The sequence below is a fragment of the Anguilla rostrata genome, chromosome 3 (genome assembly GCF_018555375.3).
Source record: "Anguilla rostrata isolate EN2019 chromosome 3, ASM1855537v3, whole genome shotgun sequence".
Lineage (NCBI taxonomy): Eukaryota > Metazoa > Chordata > Actinopteri > Anguilliformes > Anguillidae > Anguilla > Anguilla rostrata.
This window is the reverse complement of record NC_057935.1, coordinates 34,426,116-34,453,208: the sequence shown is the minus strand read 5'-3', so window position 1 is coordinate 34,453,208 and position 27,093 is coordinate 34,426,116. Positions and strand designations below refer to the sequence as shown.

General features: G+C 42.6%; 1 protein-coding gene and 1 long non-coding RNA gene across 2 annotated transcripts in view; one reads left to right on the top strand and one right to left on the bottom strand.

Annotated features, from left to right (window-relative positions):
- zc3h15 (zinc finger CCCH-type containing 15) overlaps positions 1 to 27,093 on the top strand; it is a 454,134-nt gene that overhangs the window by 277,988 nt on the left and 149,053 nt on the right. The gene's annotated exons all lie outside the window — the stretch shown is intronic.
- Positions 9,921 to 11,358, bottom strand: LOC135250709 (uncharacterized). The gene is made up of 2 exons (XR_010328989.1): positions 11,215 to 11,358; positions 9,921 to 10,106 (listed from the first exon to the last, which is right to left on the bottom strand). It is a non-coding gene; the product is annotated as an uncharacterized LOC135250709 (long non-coding RNA).

Sequence of the window (27,093 nt, the reverse complement as noted above, 5' to 3'; positions counted from 1 at the left end):
TTCTGACTTGAGGAGAAACCAACCAGGTTCATTTTTGCCAGAATTTCATGGCTATCGTGAAAATAAATGAAATTTTTTGAGCATTAATGATTACTAAACACGTGAAACTAGAAGAAATCTCCATAACATAATAATGTATTTTGTTAAAGTATTCAGTTAAGCCATGATCTGTTAGCATTTAGAGTTGCATGGTGGTGCCAGCTTGAGACATGATACCATTGTAAATAGCCTATAATAATTAAGTCAAGGATCACTCAAAGTTCACCTCACAAAAATGGTTTATTTTTAAATTTGGTGAAAACCAGCACCGTTGTAAAACTGTTATTTCAACAAATATAACTTGTTATTGTCTCAAGGACAAACCAAAGTTTTGTTATTTGTTATCATATTTACAATCAGACATACACCCAAGATGACAGCGTGACATGAGAACAGCTTTCTTACAGAATTTCTTTACAATCTGTCCTGCCTTACTGAACATCCTTTCGGAAGGGACAGATATGCTTCTTGGCATATCCATGTCCATGCTCCTGTGGTGATTGTTACAGAACCGCATTCTGTCAGAAACCGATGCTAAGTGTTTGGATAAGTGATTGGTGTGCAGGACGCTTATTTATGCATGAAAAAACATCAAGTTATCTTGCTTAAGATTTAAATTTTTCATGGCATTTTGTGATAGAAATGCAAACAATGATTAACCCAATAATGCAAGAATTACACAAATCAGAAAGGACATAAAGTAATTAACAAGACACAAGTGCTGACAAAAATCATATCAAATCAATGATCCAATCAAACACCTATTACTAGGAACAAAGACCCAACATGCAACAAAAGGAAACACTAGGGACAGGAACAGATGGCCCTTGGTGGTCAGAGTCGGAAACTGTGACAGATGCAACACCAAGCACTGTAACCAGGTGTTTCAGTCTATAATAAAAGCTTTAACTATGCCTAACAGCCTACAACACTGAGACCTCTGCTGTGCCAAATTAGTCAGTTGTGCCAAATTAGGGTTGAAATGAAAACCAGGACGACAGACCTCCAGGAACGCAGTTGCTTACTACTGGTCTAGAATTAAAGGAGCAATCGGTTATTTGATACCCCATCTAGTGTCCACAAGGGAGAGCTGCAATCCCAACCCAGACCATGACACCACCTCTCTAGTTGCTCCTGATTAAAACTGTACCCCCGCGTGTGGCTGTTAGGTTCTCTCGTAGCCAATGTCTTTGTGCGCTGTGGTGGTACAGCCCTGAATGTAGTGTGATGGAAGCAGGTTATTGTAGCATCCAAAATATTAACAATAAAATTTACATGTGACAAGTAATTAATAATATATTTGTATAGAAACTTTGCTAAATATTATAGCAATGCATTAGCTACACAGGTTGCTAGTGACATGATTTGTCATATGTGGGCTAGCTGTGTGCGATGTTTGATATACATGTAGACTAACATTTGCTATGATAGAATGATAGCTTGATGGCTGACGTTAGCATTCTTCATTGTTTATGCAGCATGGAAAATCCTTTTACAGCTGGTTGGGCTGGCTCTCTGGTGAAGCCATGCACTTAACTGGAAACTGGCTTATGGCATTTACAGATTTGTGAATCCATTCTACAGGTTTGGGAAACCATTTACAGATTTGTGACTTTTGCGACAGAAATACTATGGGGGCATTATTGTATTAAATATAAATAAATGTAGTTGATCCACAAATAAATGTAGCAGATCTACAAATAAATGCAACAGACCCACAAATAAATGTAGCTGATCCACAAATAAATGTAGCAGATCTACAAATAAATGCAACAGACCCACAAATAAATGTAGCTGATCCACAAATAAATGTAGCAGATCTACAAATAAATGCAACAGACCCACAAATAAATGCAGCTGATTCACAAATAAATGTAACTGATTCCATTAATAAATGAATAAATGTAGCTGGTTCACATTTGTGCATCACCTGTCACTTGTATTTAATTGTGGATTTTTGAGACAATTAAGTCTGTCCAGCCAATCAGATTTTATGACATCCTTTCGCTAATGCCCACATTACTCCGACCAATCACAGAATGTATACAGTTGAGTTCAGGATTGTTTTGTGTGGAGTGACAAGACAATTCCTCAGTTGAAAAGATTGATATAGCTCTAGTGTAACGGCTATCTATTTGATCAAGGAATGAAATCTTCAAACTTTGAACTAAAGTGAAACCACATAATCTTATATTTGTACTCCCATTACCTTTGGAGAAGGGTTGATGAAAAAGGTTGTAACATGGCTGCCCATACAGACTTGCAACACAACATCTTATATTTAACTAGTTAGTTTGCTTACTGTAGGCCCTGCATGACCACATTCTGTATCATAATGCACAATATTAAAAAAAAAAAAACCCAATATGCTAACAGAGATGTACAGTACAGGCGCAAATTATGGAACTTAGTGTGCTTAAAGAATTTTAGTATTCTTCAAACTTTTATGTCTGCCCTCTCTTCTGCTGTTGCTTCTCAGAGCCAATTAAGTCTGTAAAAATGTATTCAAAACTGTTATTTTCTTGACCACGAGTGGTATTGACATTATGCGTCAAACAGTAATTTCAAATAGAGCTTATGTAGGAAAATGCTGGACAAAGAAATGCATGTTCAAGCTGATTCTAAAATTTACAACAGTAAGATAAGGCATGAAACTAATACATATAGGAAGATATAAAGGTTATTACTTGTTTAACACAAATTCTAATTATTTCTTCCTTTTTGTTTAGTATCAGTACTGCATTTATTATGTACATATTACATTTATTATGCCAAACTCAGATATTGTTGCAAAATATTACATTCATTGTTAAAATGTATTTATAAATGCAGTGTTTCCATAATTTGCCAGTACTGTACAATAAATAAATACATATCACCCATCTCTACATACATGCAACGTACCTGCACTGCTTGGAGTTTGGTAGCTTGACAGGAGGAGGAGAATGCCTTTTGGCTGGAGCAGACTTGATCGAGGAGGTGGAGTGCGCTTGGTGTTGGAGGAGAATTGACGGAGGAGAGGGCCTGATGTTGGAGCAGACTTGAAGAAGGAGGTTAACAGTGCCTGGTGTTGGAGGAGACTTGACGAAGGAGGTCGACTGTGCCTGGTGTTGGAGGAGACTTGATGGAGGTGGTGGAGAATGCCTGGTCCTGGAGAAGACAAAGGAAGAGGTGGAGAGTGCCTGGTGTTGCAGGAGACATAATGGAGGAGGTGAGCACCTTGTGTTGGAGGAGACTTAATGGAGGAGGAGAACAGTACCTGGTGTTGGAAGAGACAATGGAGGAGGACGAGGAGGAGGAGAGAGTTTTGAAGGAGTCTTGATGGAGGATGAGAGCAGCTGGCATAATAGGAGACTCAATGGAGGAGGAGAAGAGTGTCTGGTATAGAAGGAGAAATGATGGAGAAGGTGGAGTGTGCCTGGTGTTGAAGGAGTTTTGATGGAGGATGACAGCACCTGGTGTACAAGGAGTCTTGATGGAGGAGGACAAGAAGGCCTGGTGTTGAAGGAGACTTGATAGAGGACGAGGAGAGCAGTTGGTGTGGGGGGGGGTTATAGTTTTTGCTTACACTTTTATAACTCGGTATTTCCATTTTAAAGATTATGTGCAGCATCTTTGATCTGGGACTCGGAAAGTTCACAAGCATGCAGCAGAGCTGAACCACTTTATCAGTATAACTTCACAGGTTTGCTGGGATCAGGTTAGATCTTTGATTTGCCCTCATCATGTGAACCCTGTCTTCAGTTGCCTGAACTTCGCTTGGGGTGAACTTGCCATCATGGAGGAAAAGCGGAATATTCAGTGTTACTCCTGGAGGGAGAATATCCTGAATTAAAAAGCAGAGAATCTGGTCTCTTGGCTGGAAACACTCTAGAAATCCAGAACACTGGACAATGTTTTTGTCAGGTGTTGAGCCAGGGAACAGAAGGTTTGCTACAGAAGGTTATGGCAGCATTTGGGGACACCTCAAAGCAAAATTAGAAGAGTGCATGCCTCTGTATCTTAGTGGGCTTAGTGTGCTAAGATGCTGAGTATCAACTTGATTTTGATAATATTCTTTCTTCTCCTGTAAAGACAACACTACTTTGACTCTCTCCAGCTCCATTTAAAGTATAATTTTTTCTGACATCTCCAAGAATATTGTTTTCCCTAAGTGGAAAGCCCTGAACATACCCACACACTTTCAGGTATGTTTTCAACACCACTGTAATCTAGACTTAATAAAACTGGAATTCAAGTCCTGGGGACCCCCTGTTAATGATTAATGATTAATAGAGAGTGTGTTGTGTGTGTGTAACTTTTTTTGTACATTGAAAGCATGTTTTTTTTTCAGCTTCTCATTTCTTATTGAACTGTTTGTCATGAGTAACTGATAATAGTAATACATATAAATGTGGGCTATGAGAGAGACACTCATAGGCATGGATTCAGTTATTTTTCCTTTACCACAAATGGCAAACAAATGAATGTGTCATATTTTTAAATGGAAGTGTTTTTACTTGGGTATTGTATAAAAAAATAAGATGGATAAGAAGAAAGTTAACATAAGGTTGGGTCTTGTGCCTTTTCTGTTTGGCCAAACTAAAAAGGATGCTACATGGTGAACGATAGGTAGACAGCAGTAAGTTATCAGCACTTAATTTCACACAGACAATTGACTGAAATGATTAGTGTTAGCTGCTCCACCTTTGTTTGTGTGTTAAGCAGCCAAGGCAAGCTACCTATGTAGCCTCCTGGCCTATTTTGCCAAGTGTTACCATGAACAAAGGTTACACTAAAATTGACTAAAAGTATCTAAACACCCCTTGGTCAGGGGATGTTTTAAATGGTTTACGCTAGACCCCTTAGTTCCAGTGAAAGCAAATTTTAATGCTACAGCATACAATCACATTATAGATGAATCTGTGCTTCCCCAACAGTTTGGGCAAGGCCCTTTCCTGTTTCAGCATGACAATGTCCCCGAACACACTGTGAGGTCCATATAGAAATGGTTTTGTTCAGAATGGTGTGGAAGAACTTGACTGGCCTGCACATAGCTGTAACGATATTTAACTATACACAGGAACTTTGGGGCCTTGGGTTCCCTGACCACAGGACTGACCCTCTGCTGAGTCACGTTCATCATTAACTTTTTTGGTCAACTAAGCCATAAGGACGTGCCAGTCCCCTTCCTTACATCCTTTTTGGTGGAATGGTGAGCCTGATTTAACAAGCTTAAACATTAACACAGTAATCAATGGTCTGTCTATCTGTTTCATTGACTGCTCCAATACCACAAGCCAATTTGTGTGGCCAAAATAATACACCAATCACATTACAGAGATCACACGTGGGGTTCTATCGCATCAGTGACTTTCGAGCATAAAAGTAATCAAAAAACCTAGCATCTTTGCTTTGAGGTAAGGCATTGCCTAATCGACCAGACGCATTTCCTTAAGGACACTTTGCTGCGCTTCCCAACTCGCACCTCACTGGAGACCTGCCTGAGCTGGCCTGCCACCGTCCGCGAAATACACCAAGCTGGTTTATTTCCCATTGACAGCTGTTTGAGGAACACATATACTACATACTTTTCCTCCTTATCTCCCTTGCGGCCGGACACCAGTGGAAGATTTGTTCACATCCCAAGTCATCATGACTGGAACCTTTCATGACCCCGACTTCAAAGAAGAAGTTTCCCAAGTCTCTGCGCACCTGCCATGGACCCTGGGACCTGCTGACACAGCACCTAACGGAATTAAGGACTGGCCTCCTTCATTATCACCATTAAGTATTGAAACGCATTTTATTAAACACTGACATCAAACTATAGAATAGCGTGAAACCTGAAATACCTGATTAGGTTATTTTTATGCTGTTTGTTGTTGTGTTTTGTTTGTTGTGCATATGTTGGTCAGGAATAGGAAATTTCCTGACCTTGTAGTTTTACGTTGTTAAAACTTTATTTTATGAGACCCATTAACAAACTAACCACATACCATAGAGTAGTCAGTAACCCATAACACAAATTAACCTTCGTTAAATGGTATTACTGCTAATCTCTGTTTAGTTGTCATAGAATTTTCATTTCCTCATATATATATATATATAAATAAATAATTCATCATTATTATGCAAATCATTGTTTTCAATGAGCCTATTCACAAATTCATTATCATAACCAATAAATGTATATCCTTTATTTCCAAACCATTGTCATGTCAATGTTATTGCAATAAGTTGAGCTCTACTGACCTAACAAATTCTGATTGGTTGCAGAACTCCATTGTTCTGAATAAACCTGATCAAACTTCACTACAGAGCCCTGATCTCAACCCTATCCAACACCTTTGGGATCAATTGGAAAGCCAACTGCAAGTGAGGCCTAATCGCCCAATCAGTGCCGGACCTCACTAAAGCTCTTCTGGCTGAATGGAAGCAATTCCCTGTAGCAGTGCTCCAATGTCTAGTATTAATCCTTTCCAGAAGAGTGGAGGTTGTTATAGAGGCAATTTTATTGCACCAACAGTCATAATGGTCATAAAATAATGCAGAAGACTGAGAAGAAGTAGATCAAGGTTTGAGTGTGTCCCATTTATAGTTCCCCAACCTGCATGTGCACTCTCCGTTTGTAAATAGGAAACTCATCCAACCAGCCCTCAAAACTTCCAGATTGTTTTGTCTGTTTGTAGAATAATTTTGCTTGAAAGGAACTTTGCCTACCTGACAAGTAAAACAGGTTGACAAAGAATAGTTATATACCTGCAGAGATAGTTAAAGACAATACATGTTCATGGCTGCTAATTACATTTAATCTTAGATATGTATGTTCATTGTCTATATTGCCATTCTCTTTACTGTAGGATTGTCTTGTGAGACAGAAAATTTGTTTTCCCCCTTGATTACCCCCGTGCATTGGAGAAAGCCTTTGAAAAGGAAGTGATTTGGTAAAACTAGCAAGTTGTGTCATTTACTTACCTACTTTCTCTTTTAAAATCTGAAACAGCACATTACACTTGCTCCTTATAAGATTTGGAATGCAGTTAAGAAAACATGGGTTTCATGTCAAAAATGACATTCAGAGAAAATGGTTGATATAATGTCATTACAAACATGCATGCCAGTTAGAAAACTTTTCTTCATCCTTGTGGATTGTTTTTATTTTAATGTTGTCAGTCAGCAAGAAATTCACCACTCCAAACACTCAGAAATACACACACTCATCAATTTTCACTAACAATAATAACAACTCCATCCATCCATAGAACTGACACACCACCAACACAGATGCTGCCACAGACACAAACACAAACACACACCAACACACAAGCTGCCTCAAACACAAACACACAAACCAGCGTAGATGGTACCACAGACACAGATGTCATCACAGGCACATACACACACCAAGATAGATGCTGCCTCAGACACAGACATGAACACAGCTGCTGCCACAGAAACATCCACTGTCTTCAAGGAAGTGGAGAGCATTATCCCCTTGCCATTTGACATAGGAATCAAAGGAACAAAGGTTTAACAAAATAGATTTCAGTGTATCTACCCACTGGCTGCCCGGTGAAACATTGCAAATTGTTTATAGGCTTATAATGTCTTTAAGATAAACTACATAGTTAACTACCTGCTTTGCCATACAATGAACACCTGATTGTCTTTTATATATCACTTGTGCCCAGCTGGGTCTTCATTCAGGTTGTGGTTGTTTTTGAAGTGGCTTTGTGTTACGTCCATTAACATACTTGGTTATTATATATAAGTAAGGAATAAACCACGACGGACTGTCCCGTTATTGGAAAATAATGTACGACGGGGGTTGTGATGCGGCCGAGGCGAAGCCAAGGTTGGTAGTTCTATTTGCACCGTTGTTAAGCAAAAACCTCTGGTCGTTAATTCCATAGACATATATCTATGGTTAATTCTATGAAACCAACAATTCTATCAAGAAAAAATAGTTCCTTCTTCTTTTATACCATACAATTAGCACCAATTTTGGTCATTTTTGTCATTACATTATTTTAAAAAAAACTACATGAAACCATAACTCAATCAAATAATCTCCCTAGCTCTGTCTGGCTTTTTAAAATGTTGCGGTCTCGCAGTGTAGACATTGCGTTTTTCCAAGACACTAACATGCCAGTTAGCTTTATGATCGCCGTCACGTGTCACCTAACCAGCAGTTACTACAAACAGAATCGTTCACAAAGATATGGATGAAAATGCGTCCCGTAGCCATGAGTTATACGGAACGCCTATTCTACTACCCAAATAAGAGACGATTCCGTATTTTGCGGGATGGTTGGCATCCCTAAATGAAGCAAGTAACTAGAACCATGATTCAACGTTGCCATCTATTGCGAAATTGGACATTGAAAAGGGGAGGGGACATAACAACAATTCAAAATCTTAAGAATAATGTTGCTGTTTTAACTGCTTTAGAATGCTGGGTTTTGTAACTCATTGATTTTAGAAGCGTTAAAAGGCCGAGGTGTCCCTTTACTGAGAATTATAAAACGGGTAGCTCAAATCAAGCAATCTGATTGGTTCATAGCCGTGGTATATTAACCATATACCACGGCTATGACGTCTAATTCCTTTGCACAATTCAGTAACACTCCGCGTCTGAGAAAAAAAAATGTTAGCCAAACAAATTAATAAAAACTATTTAAATTGGAGTGTGTTTATTACTTTCATATTGACCTACTTGGTGACCATTTTATAAAACACCCCTTAGCCAGTGTTCAAATTACGTGTGGAATTGGGGGGGTCTGACCCCCCTAATTAAGATTTGGACCCCCCCAAAAGAGGTAAAAACAACAGGTCGGGGGTGTCGAAATATTTATATACCCTTCTTACCTGAAATCATAAATATTACAATGTATTTCCCATCAGTGGCGTCACTAGGTTGGTCCCTAGGTAAGAAGGATATATAAATGTATATATAAATGTTTCGACACCCCCAACCTGTTGTTTTTACCTCTTTTGGGGGGGTCCAAGTCTTAATTAGGGGGGTCAGACCCCCCAATTCCGCCCGTAATTCGAACACTGCCCTTAGCTGTGATATAATAACCATATACCACAGTCGTGAGCTATTGCTTAAATAATGCCCACCCTTGGACCAATCAGAATCGAGTATTCAGCCAAGCCATTGTATATTGTATATATATATCCAAACGTTTGGGATAAATATATATTTTTTACAATTTTTATGCCAAATTATCCTATCTGATAAGGTGGCACTAGGGGGCCCCCATACATTCAACCAGCACACAACTTTTTGGAATAAGAATTTTCCATTTCACATGTAATTTAGGCACAATCCATGCACACTAAGGCCCTGTCCACACGTATATGGATTTTTCTGAAAACATAGTTTTTTCCCTCCGTTTTGACCTCCTGTCCACACGAAAACGGCATTTTAGGTCACTGAAAACGAAGCTTTTTGAAAACACTTCCAAGGTGGAGATTTTTCAAAACTCCGCTTTCTCTGTCTTCGTGTGGACAAGAAAAACGGAGCTTTATGAAAACGCTGACGTCATGACGTCATGACGTCAACTCGCGCATCAGTTACCATGGCAATTGGTGTATTGCGCATGTGGCAATCGTTCTAGCGTTCTCCTGTGGACGGAGATATTTTTTAAAACGTGCGGATAGAATTTTTTTTTTTTTAACGGAGGGGGAAATAACTACGTTTTCAGAAAAATCCGTATACGTGTGGACAGGGTGTAAGTCAGACACATCATACGTATCAACAAACGTGTTATCCCCACCCACATAATTAAATTGGCAATTGAATAATTAACTGAGATTATGCAATTAAAACTGAATACTTGATTATTTGTGCTTTGAAATATCAAACCCTTGGTGGTGGAGGAAGGACAAAAATGTGCAATTAATTATTTAATCTTTTTATTTAATCTGCATTTTCCCCGTTAGAGAGGCATCTGTTGTTCCCCTTTTGGCAGAGTGTGAGGCAGCCTCCAGCAGATCCAGAGTGCTGGGTGTTAAGGAAATCTCTGGCAACACCCCTGGTGGGAGTCCTTTAGCAGGGGAGGTGACCCCTGTATAGCCGTCTGGGAAAATAAATGACAGTATGAGAGCTCCATCTGTTGGGCTTGTTGGGAAAAGCTGATGGGGAATCATTTCAGGAACCAGTCCCAGTTGTAAAACCATGTTGTGGTTAAAGTTTACACTAAGTGGGAAACTTTATTATTGCAATGAACTTTAAACTGTATACTTTTGACAGAAACTTAATCGGCATTTTGATTTCCTTTTTTGCATGGCCTACAGGATAATATCAGCTGCCAGGGATTTTGGAGTTGGTGCCCAACAATAAATATATTTTTGCCTATTATATAGGCCGGTGAATCCCAACCTCGGTCCTGGAGTAGCCCTGTGTATGCTGGTTTTTGTTCCAACCACAATTGCAATCCCAGAATGTTAACATGTTGTTAATTTTTCCCCACTTATGCCAATATCCATTATAAATTGCCACATTCATATTGTGCTTATTGTGCTATACTGCAAACAATTACATATAGAGATGAACTTTTTGGACCTAATGAATGAATAAACATGTGTTTAATTTTCTGAAATGTATCAACACAATGCAGGTTTGGGTCATTTTAATTTGCTTGTCTTTGAATTCCCCAATTAGAAGCCAATTGATCCATCTTTAATTTCATCAGTTAAAAAACCATTTATTTTTATGTGATTCTTTGCAATGCAGCACTATATGAACTTAAGAATTTTATTCTTCACGGCACATTGGCACACCTTGCTATTTCTGACATAATGTAATTTAAGAGGTAAAATAATCTCTAAACATGAAAAGCACCTAATTAAGAAAAATTAACTACTTGTTAAAAATACAGAGACTGTAATTGTGGTTGGAATGAAAACCAGCATACACAGGTGTACTCCAGGTACTCCAGGACTGATGTTGGGAACCAATGTGTCACTCACCAGTGTGACACCCCTGGGAGGGAGATGAGGCAGTGCCAGGGAACACCGTTGGTTGCCGCATGGAGAGAGAGTGCACCCACACAAACACAAAATAAAATAAAGCCATCTTCACCCTTCCCCTAGCATGTTCCAGGCCAAAAACAACAAACTAACACAACAAGCTAAAATAACAAAGACAACAGACAGTAAAACAGTGGCAACTTTTCAGTTCCCCACTCTGTTTCTGAAGTGCTTTCCAGCAGACCATCTCCTCCCACTTTTCAGTGGTGGTTTACTTTTCTCCATCTTGATAAAAGAAACAAAACTGAAATTAAATGCAACTCAAATTCAAATAAAGAAACATGCCCTTGGTGTGAGCGCCCAGCCTCAGCCCCAAACTGTGGAGAGCAGCACACCTTTAAGCACCTGGGCTAATTAGCTAACGCAACCCAGGTGCGTTAGCTTCTTCTTCTTCTTCTTCTTCCTTTTCCTCTTCCTGTCAATTACATCATCACAAATGCTCCAGGCCCACAAAGAATACATCTCCCCAAGGGACATTCAGTTACTTCAGCGAATAAAAACATTGGATACACATGCAAAATGGACATATATAGAAGTGCACACATTTAAGAGCACGTGGCACGATCCCTGCAGCTACTTCAGTAGGAGGAGATGAGCAAAGCGGCTTCATATTTGGCTCCATGCCTCCTCAGGTGGAGAATACCTTGATGTATGCTACCACTGAAATTTTCATTCGATTCCCCAAGCCAAAGACAAGTTGGAAAAGTGTCTGTTGTGGTCAATACCGCAGACAAACACAGCTAGCTACATTTGCACAAATGTAAGCAATATTCTGCCTATTAATAACATTAGATAACATATCTAGTCTATTAACTAAAGTTAGCCGAGTGATTAAATCACATCAAAGTTTATTTGTCAAATGCACAAATACAGCAGATAGGCTGTTGTTAGCTGGCAATGAAATGCTTAACATTAACCTACGAGCATAATTGTGTAGCTATGCAAAGGGAAAACATAGCTAGTGGTGAAACAAAAAGAAAAAATGTGTTTGCTGTCTCCAATCTTGCATAATGAGCATGTTCACAATTATCAGGAGAATATAGTATAATATATTATATAATATAGTATAATGTGTGTCTTTGTATGTATGTACATGCATTAGGCTTTTTTTTTCTTTTTGTATTTAAAAAAATGGACGTTTTTTTTAGATTGGGCAAGTTTGAAGCTCTAATTGGGCAGGTTCACCATTTTCACATCTGGCAACATGTCCACTCATCTAAGGCAGCAACCACTATCTACTTGGTTAATTTAGCCAGCTAGCTACTCTGCTTGTTGTTGTAATTTAAAGGAGTATTTGTGTGCCTTCATGGCATAGGCACCTATAGGATTTTATCATATTGTTTTGATGGAGTAATACTGCTAATTATAGTTTAGTAGCCATGTGATGCTAGCTCTTGTGCTACCTAATGATAACTTTATAACTACCTGTACACATATTACTGATTTCTCTGTAAAAGTAAAGGTTGTGTTACTTTCAGTAGTGGTCCATATTGCAGTTGAATCAATTTGTATATGCTGTATCATTTACATAGTCATCTGGAGCTGCTATGTATGTGGTGGATCTGTCAGACATCCTACATATGGTACATTACGTAGAGTGTCTTTTAATTCTTCTTCATTCTCATCTCTTTGTGTTTGCAGTCTGTGCATGACTTGACTTAAAATAATGCAGCAAGTGAAAAGGAAGGGCCCAGACATTAGACATTTCTTTTTAAGAACAACCTTAAAGACAACTAAGTTGCAGGAGCTATCAGCATCATTCAGGTTATGATAAAATAATTCTAGCTCACAGGGTAAATGTTATTGACTTATCAATAATAGCATTGTTAAGGCAATTATTGCATGTTTAATGTTGTTTGTTGGCTATGCAATAAAATCACTGCATGAAAGTTATCTTTGCTGGAACAATGATTGCACCACTTTCCTACAATTCACTGGGAAACTGAATCGTGTCAATTACTGATAATAATAGGGGCGACATAGCTCAGGAGGTAAGACCGATTGTCTGGCAGTCGGAGGGTTGCCGGTTCAAACCCCGCCCTGGGCATGTCGAAGTGTCCTTGAGCAAGACACCTAACCCCTAACCCCTAACTGCTCTGGCGAATGAGAGGCATCAATTGTAAAGCGCTTTGGATAAAAGCGCTATATAAATGCAGTCCATTTACATTTACATCCATAATACAGATAGAGCTAAGCCATTTTTCACCTGGAGGTGTCCTATGGAATAGCACTCTGGTCAGGAAAATGTTAGTCAGGTTTACTGCTCAGGGTGTATCATAAAAGTTTTTGCATTACTTAGCAGTTTACACATGAACCATGTGACCTTCTTACAAGTACAGTAATTAATATATTTTACCTGCCTGTACACCACTTTGGTCAACGTGGGTTGTATTTAATATAAATAAATTTTATTTGATTTGATTTATATTCTGTTCTCAAATGTCACAAGAAATAAGCATTTAAGTGCTTTATTTAAAAAAAAATTCTTCCCATTGGAGTGTGCCCCTAGACCCCCCTAGCATTTAGGTGTCTCCCTTGGTTCAAAATGACTCCTATGCCCCTGAAATTCGGTAATTTAACACAGGCAAGCATGTTTATGTATTTGCTTGTACATTAATTTTAGATAAATGATCATGACTCTAAACATAAATAAGCAAGGCAGCTACATTTATTTCAGTGTGTGAAAATCCATCAGTCATCTATACCTGCTTATCCTGGGCAGGGTCATGGGGGGTGCTGGTCATGTCGGCCCATTTCTTGCCAATCAAATGTGGCAACTCAGCTTTTAAAGGTATCGCGGCAGAATCTGATGACAGTGACAACATTCAAGAATTCAGTGGTATATTGTATGATCGAGGTAAGAAATAAAATCGTTGAAGGTTCAAGATGAAAACCTAGCTATGGTCATTTGATAGTAAGAGACGAAAGATCTTTCTTCTGCCATCTCTGCTAGTAATTTAGCTGCACTAAGCAGTTAACGTTTTATAGGTAGCTAACGGAAATTTACTTGAAAGATCAGATAATGTAACTGTGATGTAATCAGCTGTTAATGTGTTAGCTATTATTATAATGTTCTGTGGAGCAATGACATATCCCAGACATATCCCCAACACACCTCCCCCCGCTCGCCCCCCCCCCCCCCCCCCCACTTGAGCAAACACTGAATTTAGGAAAAGTAAATATATAGGCCTACCATCTTTTAATTTTCCTACTACTGATCTTTTTACTTTTTTACCATGATAACAAACTGGACTAGAATTTTTAATGTTTTATTTGGAACGGTGCTTTTCTGCCTCCCCCCCTTATTCTGACATGTAATTCTCTTCCAGTTTGTTAAACCTTGATTTGGTGGGACACATAGTGCTACTGAAAAGCCAAACCTTAATTGGCCAAGAAGTCTGCTCAGGTTTGTTGGCAGTTCCTATCTGTCCACTCATGTTCAACTACTGTATACCAGCCTAGCCAAAGGCATAAATTTGTGACACCTCTGAAGTCACACATGCTTTTCACTTGATGGACTTTCCAGTTTTCTGTTCCATGGACTGTTTCTATTTGAGTTGATACAAATGATTGTGTCTGTGCCTGGTGGGCTTAGAAACACAATGCAGCCACAGTCACAATGCTGAACAAATCCTAATTAAAATTTCATAACAATAACACCAAAGCATCCTGAATTGTTTTTTCTGAGCTGTATTTAGGCAGATTTCCAAAAAGTCCATTTGGAGACTTCAAAAGGCCACTTGATGAAAATATTATAGGTCTTTAGAGGTGTAAAATTCTAGATCTTTAGAGGAGTAAAATTCTCTCCATCTCCTTCTCCTCCCCCTCTCCACCTCCCACTCCTTGCAATCTCTAGTAGCCGCAGATTGTATAAAATAAACACATTAGCTATCTAGTTCACTAATCCATTGATTGAAGTTTTTGTCAAATATAATATGTAAAATATTCTCTAAATATTTTATTATTATTCAGTATGCCTTCTCCTTATTAATAAGAGTACTGAATAATTATGGTTGGGTATCGTTTAAATTGCCATATTGTTTGAGTACGAAAAGAAACCAAAATGTTGTGGACAAAACAACCGTTATTTTCAGCAGATTTAGGCTGAAGAGTGCATAACACGCCATGCAGTGAAGACCATGCCACGATGACCATGGTGGAAATGGTGGAAAACTATCTGTTGCACTCCATAGAGTTATTATCAGCAGTCAGCGCATTATCAAGATTATAAAAATGCTGAAATGTTGTCGTGTGGTGGGCTGTACAAAAAACGAGGACACGAACCAACCCAGATCTGAAGTTCTCTGTGCTCCTGTGCAAAATAGGATGCTGTTGTGACTGATTTAATACAGAGGAATCATTTGATTGTGTTATTCCTTCAACTTATATAATCCAAATCAAAACATGAATATACATAAATGGTCTTTAATAATGCAAAAATTATAAATAAATAAAAAAATAAATCACCAAATGTTTAATTTCATTTTATTGTTATATTTTTCAGCTTAATGGCATAGTATACATGTTCTCGCAACTTTATGCCATAGACGCACCTGAAAAATGCACAGACTTTCGGCTTCTCTCTTCCCTAACCATGTGCATTAAATCATATGGATCTCCTAAATCACATTATGTCATTGACCAACCCAGACATCCGTACTTGCCAACTAGGGTGCAAAAATATGTATACGTAGTCTAAAAAAGTAATAATAAAACAATATTTTTATCTGTGTGGTAAGAAAAAATATGTTACCTTAGAAAAAGAATAAGTGTGTTTTCTTTCTAATATAATGCACGTTAACATCAATATTTGAGTGGAAGTATTTATTTTTGCTGTCAAAAATGAATGGAGCTCAACTGGCTTTTTGAATGAATTTCATATCAGCAGGGGGCAACATTACATCCAGTGCTGAGGTTGAGATCCGAAAGCTGGCCCCTTGGATGAAACGCAAGTGTACACCTGTTTTATTGGTATGTGCATCACATCCTCCCAAATGAAGTTTGCAAGAGAAGTTCACAAGGGTGTAGCAAAACCTGAATTGGGACACTAAACATGTGTGTACTGCTGGTAAAATATAGTATAGGGCTTAGGAACTGGGGTGTTGTTCTAAACTGATATTTGACAAAAATGGTGTCAGGGTGCCTGAAAAGAAATGTTGCATTTTTGCAACTCGGGGTCTCACAGGGTTATGTTTTTATTTCTTGTTTAGCAAACAATTAATTTGCAGAATAATCAAGATCAATAAGATCAATATCTGGCCTGCAACGATTAAGAGACAGTGAAGCGATAACTAGAATGTGATTGTTTAACAAGGATGACTGAACAATTTATGAAATGTCATAAAAATGTGTTTTAATATTTTATTAATAGTTTATTTAACTAACATCATAGTGGTAGTGTTAATTATTATTATTATATTATATTATATATTATATTATTATTAGCTTTTTCACAAGTGAATGAATCCTGTTAAGGTTTGAGCTCTTGTTTCATTCATAATATAATTAGTTGGAGTCAAAAGTAACAATAGCTTTACAACAATGATACATGGATATATACAGTTCTGGTCACCATTATTGGCACCCATGAAATTGCAGTACATCGTGTAGAATATCTCCTGAATAAAGGAATCTAGTGAAAAAGCTTTGGTCTATAGACACTCGTGTGTGGTACAGAACAGCATATGATGAAACAATAACAATAAAAAAAAACAATCAGGAAAAAACTATAAAAACTGAAAGATTGCCGTGACACTGGTATTGGCACCCTTCAAATCAGTTTGAAAAAAAGAAGTTACATTTCACTCACCTGTGATAAATTGTCAGTGCCCACATGACTTGAATTAGCCAATGAACGATGACTTTAATGCTTAAAAAAGCCACGTTATTCCGTTCCGTTTTCACAATGGTGAAGACAAGGGAGCTGTCTGAGAGCATCAGAAGTGCTATTATCACCAAACACAAGACCTCTAAAGGGTACAAGGCCATCTCCAAAGACCTTGGTATCCCTGTTTCAACAGTGTGCAATGTTATTAAGAAGTTTGCTAAGCATGCAACTGTCAAGAATCTTCCTGGACGTGGGGGGAAGAGGAAAATCGATGAGAGAAATCTTCGGAGGTTGGTGCGAACTGTGGAAAAAACACCAGCTAAAAGGTTCAAAGAGCTGAAGGCTGACCTGGGACCATCTGGAGTCATGGTTTCAACGCGTACCATACGCCGCACACTAAACCGAGAAAGGCTTTATGGGCGAAGGCCAAGGAGGACCCCACTCCTGAAAAAAGTTGTAAAAAGGAATGACTGATCTTTGCCAAAGAGTACCTGGACAAACCACAATCCTTCTGGGCAAATATTCTGTGGACAGACTAAATCAAAATAGAGCTTTTTGGCAATGCACACCAGCGATTTGTTTATAGACCATGAAATGAAGCTAATAAGGAAAAGAACACCCTACCTACAGTTAAGCATGGTGGAGGATCCGTAATGTTGTGGGGCTGCTTTGCTGCCTCTGGTACTGGAGGCCTTGACCGTATCGAAGGAATCATGAAATCAGAGGATTACCAAGGAATTTTAGAGCGAAATGTGCTACCCAGTGTAAGAAAACTAGGTTTGGGTCGAAGATCATGGATTCTCTGTGACGGTACGGGTGCTGGGACCCAGGCGCAGAGTGGAAAAAACACGAAACTCAAAGGGGAGAAAATTAACAAAGACTTTACTTACAGAAAGGCAAACACACGGAACAGAAAAGGACACGAAGGGCAAAAACACAAACTCAAAAAATCTAAATAAGGCAAACAAACAGGGAACAGAAAGGACACGAAGGGCAAAAACACAAACTCAAAAAATATCTAAATAAAACAGAAAACAAGAGGAACTCACAAACATGGGCAGGGCAGAACACAGGCAGGTAGCAGACAAGGGCAGGTCAAACAAAACACAAGTCAGAACAAACACAGGCAGGTACATACGCTTGAAACCAACAGATATCGGGAACAAACACAAGGAACCAGCACCCGAGTCAAGGGAACAGAGAACTTAAATAGACAGGGGTAACAAGACACAGGTGAACTCAAAAAACAATCGAACCAGAAGGAGGGGATAAGACAGGTGGGAACAATGATGGGATAACGAGACAATGAAACAATCATACAATTAACAGGGGGGGAGCAGGACACAAAACAGAAGTGCCGCCATCTGGCGGCCCAACAGGGGAAACACAGACAGGAAAACAGGACCATGACAGTACCCCCCCCCCAAGGGACGGCTCCTGACGTCCCAGGAGGCCGACCCGGGGAGGGAGTCAACAGAGGGTGGGGGCTAGAGACAAGACTCAGACAGGAACAGGGACTGGACACAGAACTGGGGCAGGAACAGGACTGGACTGGACAGGACAAGACTCAGGGCTGGACTGGACAGGACAGGAACAAGACAAGAACAAGACTCGGGGCTGGACGGGAACTCGGGGCTGGACGGGAACTCGGGGCTGGACGGGAACTCGGGGCTGGAACAGGATCAGGGCGGGAAACAGGACTGGCAGAACAGGACTGGACACAGGAACAGGACGGGACGCAGGACTCGGGACTGGAACGGGACGCAGGATCGGGACTGGACAGGACGGGACGGAACAGGACTCGGGACTGGCAGGACGGGAACAGGGAACTCAGGGCTGGGCAGGACCCGGGCGATACGGGGGACTCAGGGCTGGGCAGGACTCGGGAAACAGGGCCCGCACATCGGGCGACACGGGGAATTCAGGGCCGCACATCGGGCGACACGGGGAACTCAGGGCCCGCACATCGGGCGACACGGGGGAAACTCAGGGCCCGCACATCGGGCGACACGGGGGAAACTCAGGGCCCGCACATCGGGCGACACGGGGGAAACTCAGGACCCGCACTTCTCGGGCGACACGGGGAAATTCAGGGCCCGCACTCGGGCGACACGGGGAAATTCAGGGCCCGCACACGGGCGACAGGGGGATTCAGGAAACCAGGGGGGACTTGGACAGGGGCAAGGCAGACATACAGGACTGGACTGGGGTGAGGTGGACACAGGACTGGACTGGGGCGAGGTAGACACAGGACAGCAACGAGACGGGGCACGACAACACAGGACTGGGTTGGACAAGACTGAGGGGGAAACAGACTGCCAGATACTGGCACAATCGGGAGACCTACAAGGACAGACACAGGGACAAGCAGGCGGGGAGGCACACGGCGACACCGACGGACACACAAAGGGACAGGCAGACAGGGAAGGCGAGGGGGGAGCCCAACAACTGACATAGGGACTGACACACAGGCAAACAAGACAAAACACACGCGGACTGGCACACTGACAGACAGGCAGACAGGCGGGCAAACACGTTGGCCGATGGGCTGACGGCTTGGGGGGCAGACAAACAGGCCAACAAACTGGCTGACACACATACGGGTAGACCAACAGACAAACAGGCGGGCAGACAATTAGACAGGGGGGCCGGGGAACACACGGACACACGGTTGGGAGGACGAACACCAAAGGGAGAATGGACACCAGGGGGAGTGACGAGGCCGGGGGAGGGACGACCACTGGGGGGAGGACGGACTCCGGGGAAGAGACGATCACTGGGGGAAGGACCGACACCGGGGGAGAGACGACCACTGGGGGGAGCGACGAGACCGGGGGAGGGACGACCACTGGGGGGAGGACAGACTCCGGGGAAGAGGCGACCACTGGGGGAAGCGACGATACCGGGGGAGAGACGATCACTGGGGGAAGGGCGAACACTAGGGGGAGCGAGAACACTAGGGGAAGCACGAACGCCAGGGGAAGCACGAACGCCAGGGGGCAAGGTGTGGACACTAGGGGGAGCGAGAACACTAGGGAAAGAACGGACACTGGGGGGCGTGAGAACACTAGGGGAAGCACAAACGCCAGGGGGAGCACGAACGCCAGGGGAAGCATGAACGCCAGGGGAAGCACGAACGCCAGGGGGCAAGGTGTGGACACTAGGGGGAGCGAGAACACTAGGGAAAGAACGGACACTGGGGGGCGCGAGAACACTAGGGGGAGCACGAACGCCAGGGGGAGCACGAACGCCAGGGGGCAAGGTGTGGACACTAGGGAGAGCAAGAACACTAGGGGAAGAACGGACACTGGGGGGCGCGAGAACACTAGGGGGAGCACGAACGCTAGGGGGAGAACGAACGCCAGGGGGAGCATGAACGCCAGGGGGAGCACGAACGCCAGGGGGAGCACGAACGCCAGGGGGAGCACGGACGCCAGGGGGAGCACGAACGCTAGGGGGCAAGGCAGGCGGCTTAGCCTGCGGGGCGGCCAGAGCAGTCTGCGGCGGCCCCTGCGGGACAACACATGGGACCGTTGTCCTCTCCGTGGCTCTGGACGGCTCTGGAGGCCTCTCCGGAGCTCTGGACGGCTCCGGAGGCCCCCCCGGGACTCGAGGCGGCTGCGGAGGCTCCCCTGGGGCTTGAGGCGGCTCCGGAGGCCCCCCCGGGGCTCGAGGCACAAGTACAGCCCGAAACTTGGGTGTAGCAGGCGGCCTCCGCGGAAGGGTCAGAGCAGGCGAGGCCTCCGGGGCTGGAGGCGGCTCTGGGGGCCTCTCCGGGGCTCGAGGCGGCTCTGGGGGCCTCTCCGGGGCTCGAGGCGGCTCTGGGGGCCTCTCCGGGGCTCGAGGCGGCTCTGGGAGCCTCTCCGGGGCTCGAGGCGGATCTGGGAGCCTCTCCGGGGCTCGAGGCGGATCTGGGAGCCTCTCCGGGGCTCGAGGCGGATCTGGGAGCCTCTCCGGGGCTCGAGGCGGATCTGGGAGCCTCTCCGGGGCTCGAGGCGGATCTGGGGGCCTCTCCGGGGCTCGAGGCGGATCTGGGGGCCTCTCCGGGGCTCGAGGCGGATCTGGGGGCCTCTCCGGGGCTCGAGGCGGTTCTGGGGGCCCCTCCGGGACTCGAGGCAGAGCAGGCCGTGATGGCCGCTCCGGGACTTGAGGCAGAGCAGGCTGTGAAGGCCGCTCCGGGACTTGAGGCAGAGCAGGCCGTGAAGGCCCCTCCGGCACTCGGGGCAGAGCAGGCCGTGAAGGTCCCTCCGGCACTCGGGGCAGAGCAGGCCGTGAAGGTCCCTCCGGCACTCGGGGCAGAGCAGGCCGTGAAGGTCCCTCCGGCACTCGGGGCCGAGCAGGCCGTGAAGGTCCCTCCGGCACTCGGGGCCGAGCAGGCCGTGAAGGTCCCTCCGGCACTCGGGGCCGAGCAGGCCGTGAAGGTCCCTCCGGCACTCGGGGCCGAGCAGGCCGTGAAGGTCCCTCCGGCACTCGGGGCCGAGCAGGCCGTGAAGGTCCCTCCGGCACTCGGGGCAGAGCAGGCCGTGAAGGTCCCTCTGGGACTTGGGGTGGAGCAGGCCGAGGGCCCTGCCATCTGGGCTGGGCAGGGGACAGGAACACAGACCACAGCTGTAGGGAACCCGGCTGGGCAGCCGGACGGGACCGGCGGGACCCCCGCGGGCCGGACCCTGGGAAGATTGCAAGCCGCGACCCCTCAAAAGGGTCAGGATCCGCCGGCTGATCAGCTGGAGGTCTGGCCGACCGGGAGGCAGCCCGACCACGGCGCCTCCGCGACCGCCCGCCCGGGCACTGGGAGGTTGAAGCTCCCACCACCCGATGGCATTTTAAACAAAAAAAAAAAAAAAAAAAAAAAAAAAAAAACACCTCTGCTGGGTCCCAAACTGGCTGGTTCCTTCTGTGACGGTCCGGGTGCTGGGACCCAGGCGCAGAGTGGAAAAACACGAAACTCAAAGGGGAGAAAATTAACAAAGACTTTACTTACAGAAAGGCAAACACACGGAACAGAAAAGGACACGAAGGGCAAAAACACAAACTCAAAAAATCTAAATAAGGCAAACAAACAGGGAACAGAAAGGACACGAAGGGCAAAAACACAAACTCAAAAAATATCTAAATAAAACAGAAAACAAGAGGAACTCACAAACATGGCCAGGGCAGAACACAGGCAGGTAGCAGACAAGGGCAGGTCAAACAAAACACAAGTCAGAACAAACACAGGCAGGTACATACGCTTGAAACCAACAGATATCGGGAACAAACACAAGGAACCAGCACCCGAGTCAAGGGAACAGAGAACTTAAATAGACAGGGGTAACAAGACACAGGTGAACTCAAAAAACAATCGAACCAGAAGGAGGGGATAAGACAGGTGGGAACAATGATGGGATAACGAGACAATGAAACAATCATACAATTAACAGGGGGGGAGCAGGACACAAAACAGAAGTGCCGCCATCTGGCGGCCCAACAGGGGAAACACAGACAGGAAAACAGGACCATGACATTCTCCAGCACGATAAAGACCCAAAAGCACTTAAGAATGGTTGAAAAGGAAAAAATGTACTGTTTTAAACTGGCCAGCAATGAGTCCTGATCTCAATCCTATTGAAAATCTTTGGAGAGAGCTGAAATCTGCCATTGGGTAAAGGAATCCTGCAAACATTCAAGAGCTTGAACAAACTGCAAAGGAAGAGTGAGAGAAACTGCCAGCTGACTGGTGCAAGAAGCTTATAGATGGCTACAAGAAACGTTTGGAGGCAGTCATCATTGCCAAAGGGTGTGCAACCAAATATTAAGGAAGGATGCCTTTATTGCTGTCCATGTCATATTTTCTGTTTCTTCTTTGAAATGACTACATGTAAGTTGAAAAATAATGTTTTTTTGTTAAATTACTTTGGACAACCTGTTAAAATATTCTGATAATACAAACTTGGTACATTTCCATTTATTTCTGGAGATATTTCTAAAGATATTGTACAGATATTGTACAAACAATTCAAGGGTGCCAATAATGGTGACCAGAACTGTATATATATATATATATATATATATATATATAGACGGGTGACAATTTAACGGAAAAACCAAGGTATAGGGTCTTAGTAAGGTTTTCGGCCACCACGAGCCACCAGAACAGCTTCAATGCGCTTAGATTCAGGCATAGATTCATAGAAGTCTCTGGAACTCTACTGGAGGGATGGAAAAATATTCCGTCATTTGGTGTTAGGATGATGGTGGTGGAGAGCACGCTGTTTAACACATTGGTACAAAATCTTCCTTAGGTGTTCAATTGGGTTGGACTGCGAAGGCCATAGCATAAGATTCACATCATTTTAATACTCATGAAACCATTCAGTGACCCCCTCATGCCCTGTGGATGGGGGCATTGTCAGTCTCTAAGAGTCCACTCCCTTCAGGATAGAAATGATTCATCATAGGATAAAGGTGATCACTCTGTATTACTTTGTATTGAATAACTTTGTATTGAATTGCAGTGACTCTTCCCTCTAAGGAGACAAGTGGAAGCAAACCATGCCATTAAATTGCCCCCTACGGCAGAACAGAGCCACCAGACCCCCTCACGGTAGAAGTAAAGCAATCAGGTATGTACTGTTCTCTTTGTGTATGCCACACATGCACTTACCGACCATTAATTTGTCACCTGTCTGCATATGTGTGTGTAGATGAATGACAGCTTTTTTTTGTATTTGTTTCAGCCTGGCTAATTTACATTTAGCTAACCAGTCACACTAAAAATCAGTTCACTCAACCACATTAATTAAAACAGAAAAATTGAGTTTCATTAAGGATGACTGTTATAAGAATAACAAAAGATAAAACATACAGTCGTTTATACGTGGTTTTGTTATTTTCTCTGACAAAAAAGAAATACTGTTTTTGCATTTAATACTGAAATGAGTATACACTTAAAAACAGTTGCATCTGATGTTTGAGTTGTGATCAAACATATTTCCTTTTAAAGCACTTACTTGCCCTTTAAGATTTTATATATACATAGTTTAAGACTTCTGATAGTGCTAACGGGGCTGTGTGCCTGCAGAAAACTGCTATTGCTTGAAAGAGTTTCCTTTTTCACTACAAACCCCTCTCCTTAATCTCTGATAATAGCCCTCATCTGCAACTTTCTTTGATGTCCATTCACAGGGAATGAATGTAAGGGCAAATAGAACTGTTTCCTCTTGGAGATGGAGCTGTGAGGAACACTGCAAGCTTTTTTGCTTCTGAACTAAACAATTTCCTGTGAATAGCTAGGCAGATATATAGCTGCCGACAGCGATGCCAGGGGCCAAGCACAGAGCCACAGCCACAGGGCCAAGGGTGAGCCACAGAGCAATGACTGCCTTTTGTATCTTTCTGAGATTTATGAAAAAATAAATGAAATTGTGAAACAGTTTAGCTGCCTTCATACCACAGTTGTGTTGCGGTGGTGCACTATATGCTGCAATGGGAGACGGAGACAAGCAGTTCCTCCCAGCCTCCCACATACACACATAAGGTCCTACCGGTGCTGGAGCACCAGCCCATTTGCCCCTCAGGATCAAAAGTGCCCCTTCGAGCTGCTGATTTTTTTAATCCCATTGCCTACTGCTGCTCATCCTTGTGTTTCTGCCTGTCCTGTTCCTGCCCACAAGTGCTCAAGTAATGTGAAATGCATGAAAAGCATACAATTAGTGAGGTCAAACCTGTTTGTTGATATTTATTTTTATTTTTCATGCATAATGTCATACATGCTACAGTATAATGAAATAAGAACATATAAATTCCTAACTTACCAGAATATAACTGTTATTTTCTTTATTATGATGTTAAAAATTAGCTGCTTCCCTTGGCATGTAATCACTATTGGAGGGAAATGTATCATCGCCTGTGCAGATTTTATGGTGGGGTTTTTCTTTTTTCTTCAACAACATGCACCAGTATTTAATGGTATTCCTACAGTAAAACTAATGTACTGTACACATTTACTTGTATATATCGTTATGGGATGCGACATTTAATAAAATGTGTATTCTCAAAACCCAATACGTGCCAAAATGTCAGTTTCAAACAGCGGCCCCGTGACTTCAAAATTCCATTGCAGTGGGGGACTCAAATTGGCCAGGCTCACGTCCCCCTTTTCACCGTAATAAAAAACATCCATTTGTAAAACTAAAATGCTTTTTACCACACAAGATCTTTGCAGGGGCGACACGGTGGTGCAGTGGGTAACACTGTCACATCACAGCAAGGAGGTCATGGGTTTGAATCTCGGCTTGGGGCCTATCTGTGTGGAGTTTGCATGTTCTCCCCGGGTCCGCGTGGGTTCCCTCCGGGTACTCTAGTTTCCTCCCACAGTTCAAAAACATGCAGATAGGCCAACTGGAGACTCTAAATTGCCCATAGGTATGAATGTGTGAGTGAATGGTGTGTATGCCCTGCGATAGATTGGCGGCCTGTCCAGGGTGTATTCCTGCCTTTCGCCCAATGCACGCTGGGATAGGCTCCAGCACCTCCTGCGACCCTGCTCAGGATAAGGGGGTATAGATAATGGATGGATGGATGGATGGAAGATCTTTGCAAAAAGTACAGGTACAAATGTTGTTATTCAAAGTAGTTACCTGGTGACTTAGCCCCCATAAATCAAGTACCACTAGCAGCAGGTTAGCTGGCTGTCGCATACTATTCTAGCTGCTGGGCATTCGGAATCCAGAGGTGGCATATGTCTCATTTTCATTGTAATAACAAAAACCACCCATTCATAAAACTAAAATGCTTTATACCACACTGTAGACAAAATCTTGGCGAATAAATACATGTAAAAATATTGTTGCTTAAACTAATTTTCCTGGTGACGTAGCCACCAGAATACTTGTACACTAGCAGGAGGTTAGCTATCTGCGACATAGTATTCTAGCTGCTGGGGATTCGGAATCCAGGGGTGGCACACATCTCCTTTTCATTGTTTATAAAAAACACCCGTTCATGAAACTTAAATGCTATATACCACTAGAGATACAGGCAAAGATATACATGCTAAAATATAATTCAGTCAATGTTTAGCTGTCTAGCCATGTCAGAAAACATTTTATATGGCCTCCTTCCCGGAATCGGAATTAAACAATCAGGATGATGTCAAGACAGGCTTGGGCACAATTTGAATCACATTATTTCTGCAATACAAAATCCCTTCTGGGGTTATTTTGAATAAATAGTGAGCGCCGCTTATTTGTTGCAATTACGCTTCTGAAATGGCTGTAGAGGTCCCTCAGGATGCTGGCAGCTGTAATGTTTTTAGGACACCTAAATATACAAACGTATGAATGAATGGTTAGTTATTTTTATAATGACCCCACTGGTTTTGGTGAAACGTTAAGTGCCGACACAAATTCTCATGAACAGAGTCAAATTAGCAAAATCATTTCTGATTTCTAAACTAAAAAGTAACATTGCTGAACTGTCAGTGCACATTTGAAATGACTGAATAGCTGTATCTACTCTGATTTTTTATATTTCCTTGTTAAATGACTTGTTAAATTGAGCCCAGATACCAATTTTGTTTTATGTTTGTGTAGAACGCCCATTGGGATTACATTGCATGCAGAACGTTTTGCCCCTAATACTATTCCTAAATTTAAAATATAGACTGTGGATTATACATGATGTTTCCTGGGTTCAACCCAGCTTGGTTATGCCAAGCATATCGCTTAATTTATGTGCAGTATCAGTCATTAGTGTTGAATCCTGCATGCACTTGATTACAGTAATTGTGCATGCACTGTAGCTCTAGTCTGCATTTAGTCCAATGTACAGTGATGGCGATTGAGAATAATTCTCTTCCCCAGGTTGGTTTGATAGAGAAGTGAAGTTGTGATAGCCATGCTATAAATAATTTATTCAATAATGCTTTGATACATTTAGACATCAGGACCATAATATAAACCGCTGCCCACGATGTCCTGATGGGTAAAACATTTTTATCTTATGGATGCTATATCTCTTCATGTGTACAAAGGTTGACCTATAGAGTGAAAGCAAGTAATCTTACAGTTTCTGTAGTAATTTTTGCAGTTACAGCATATGATGCATGTTTTCCATGGAAAGAAATTGTTTCCAAATTAACCAGCTTACAGTTAGCTTCTGGGTAATAATTTACTGTCTTTTCAAAAATGTGATCTTTATATGGAATTGTTTTATGAAATGTTAGAGCC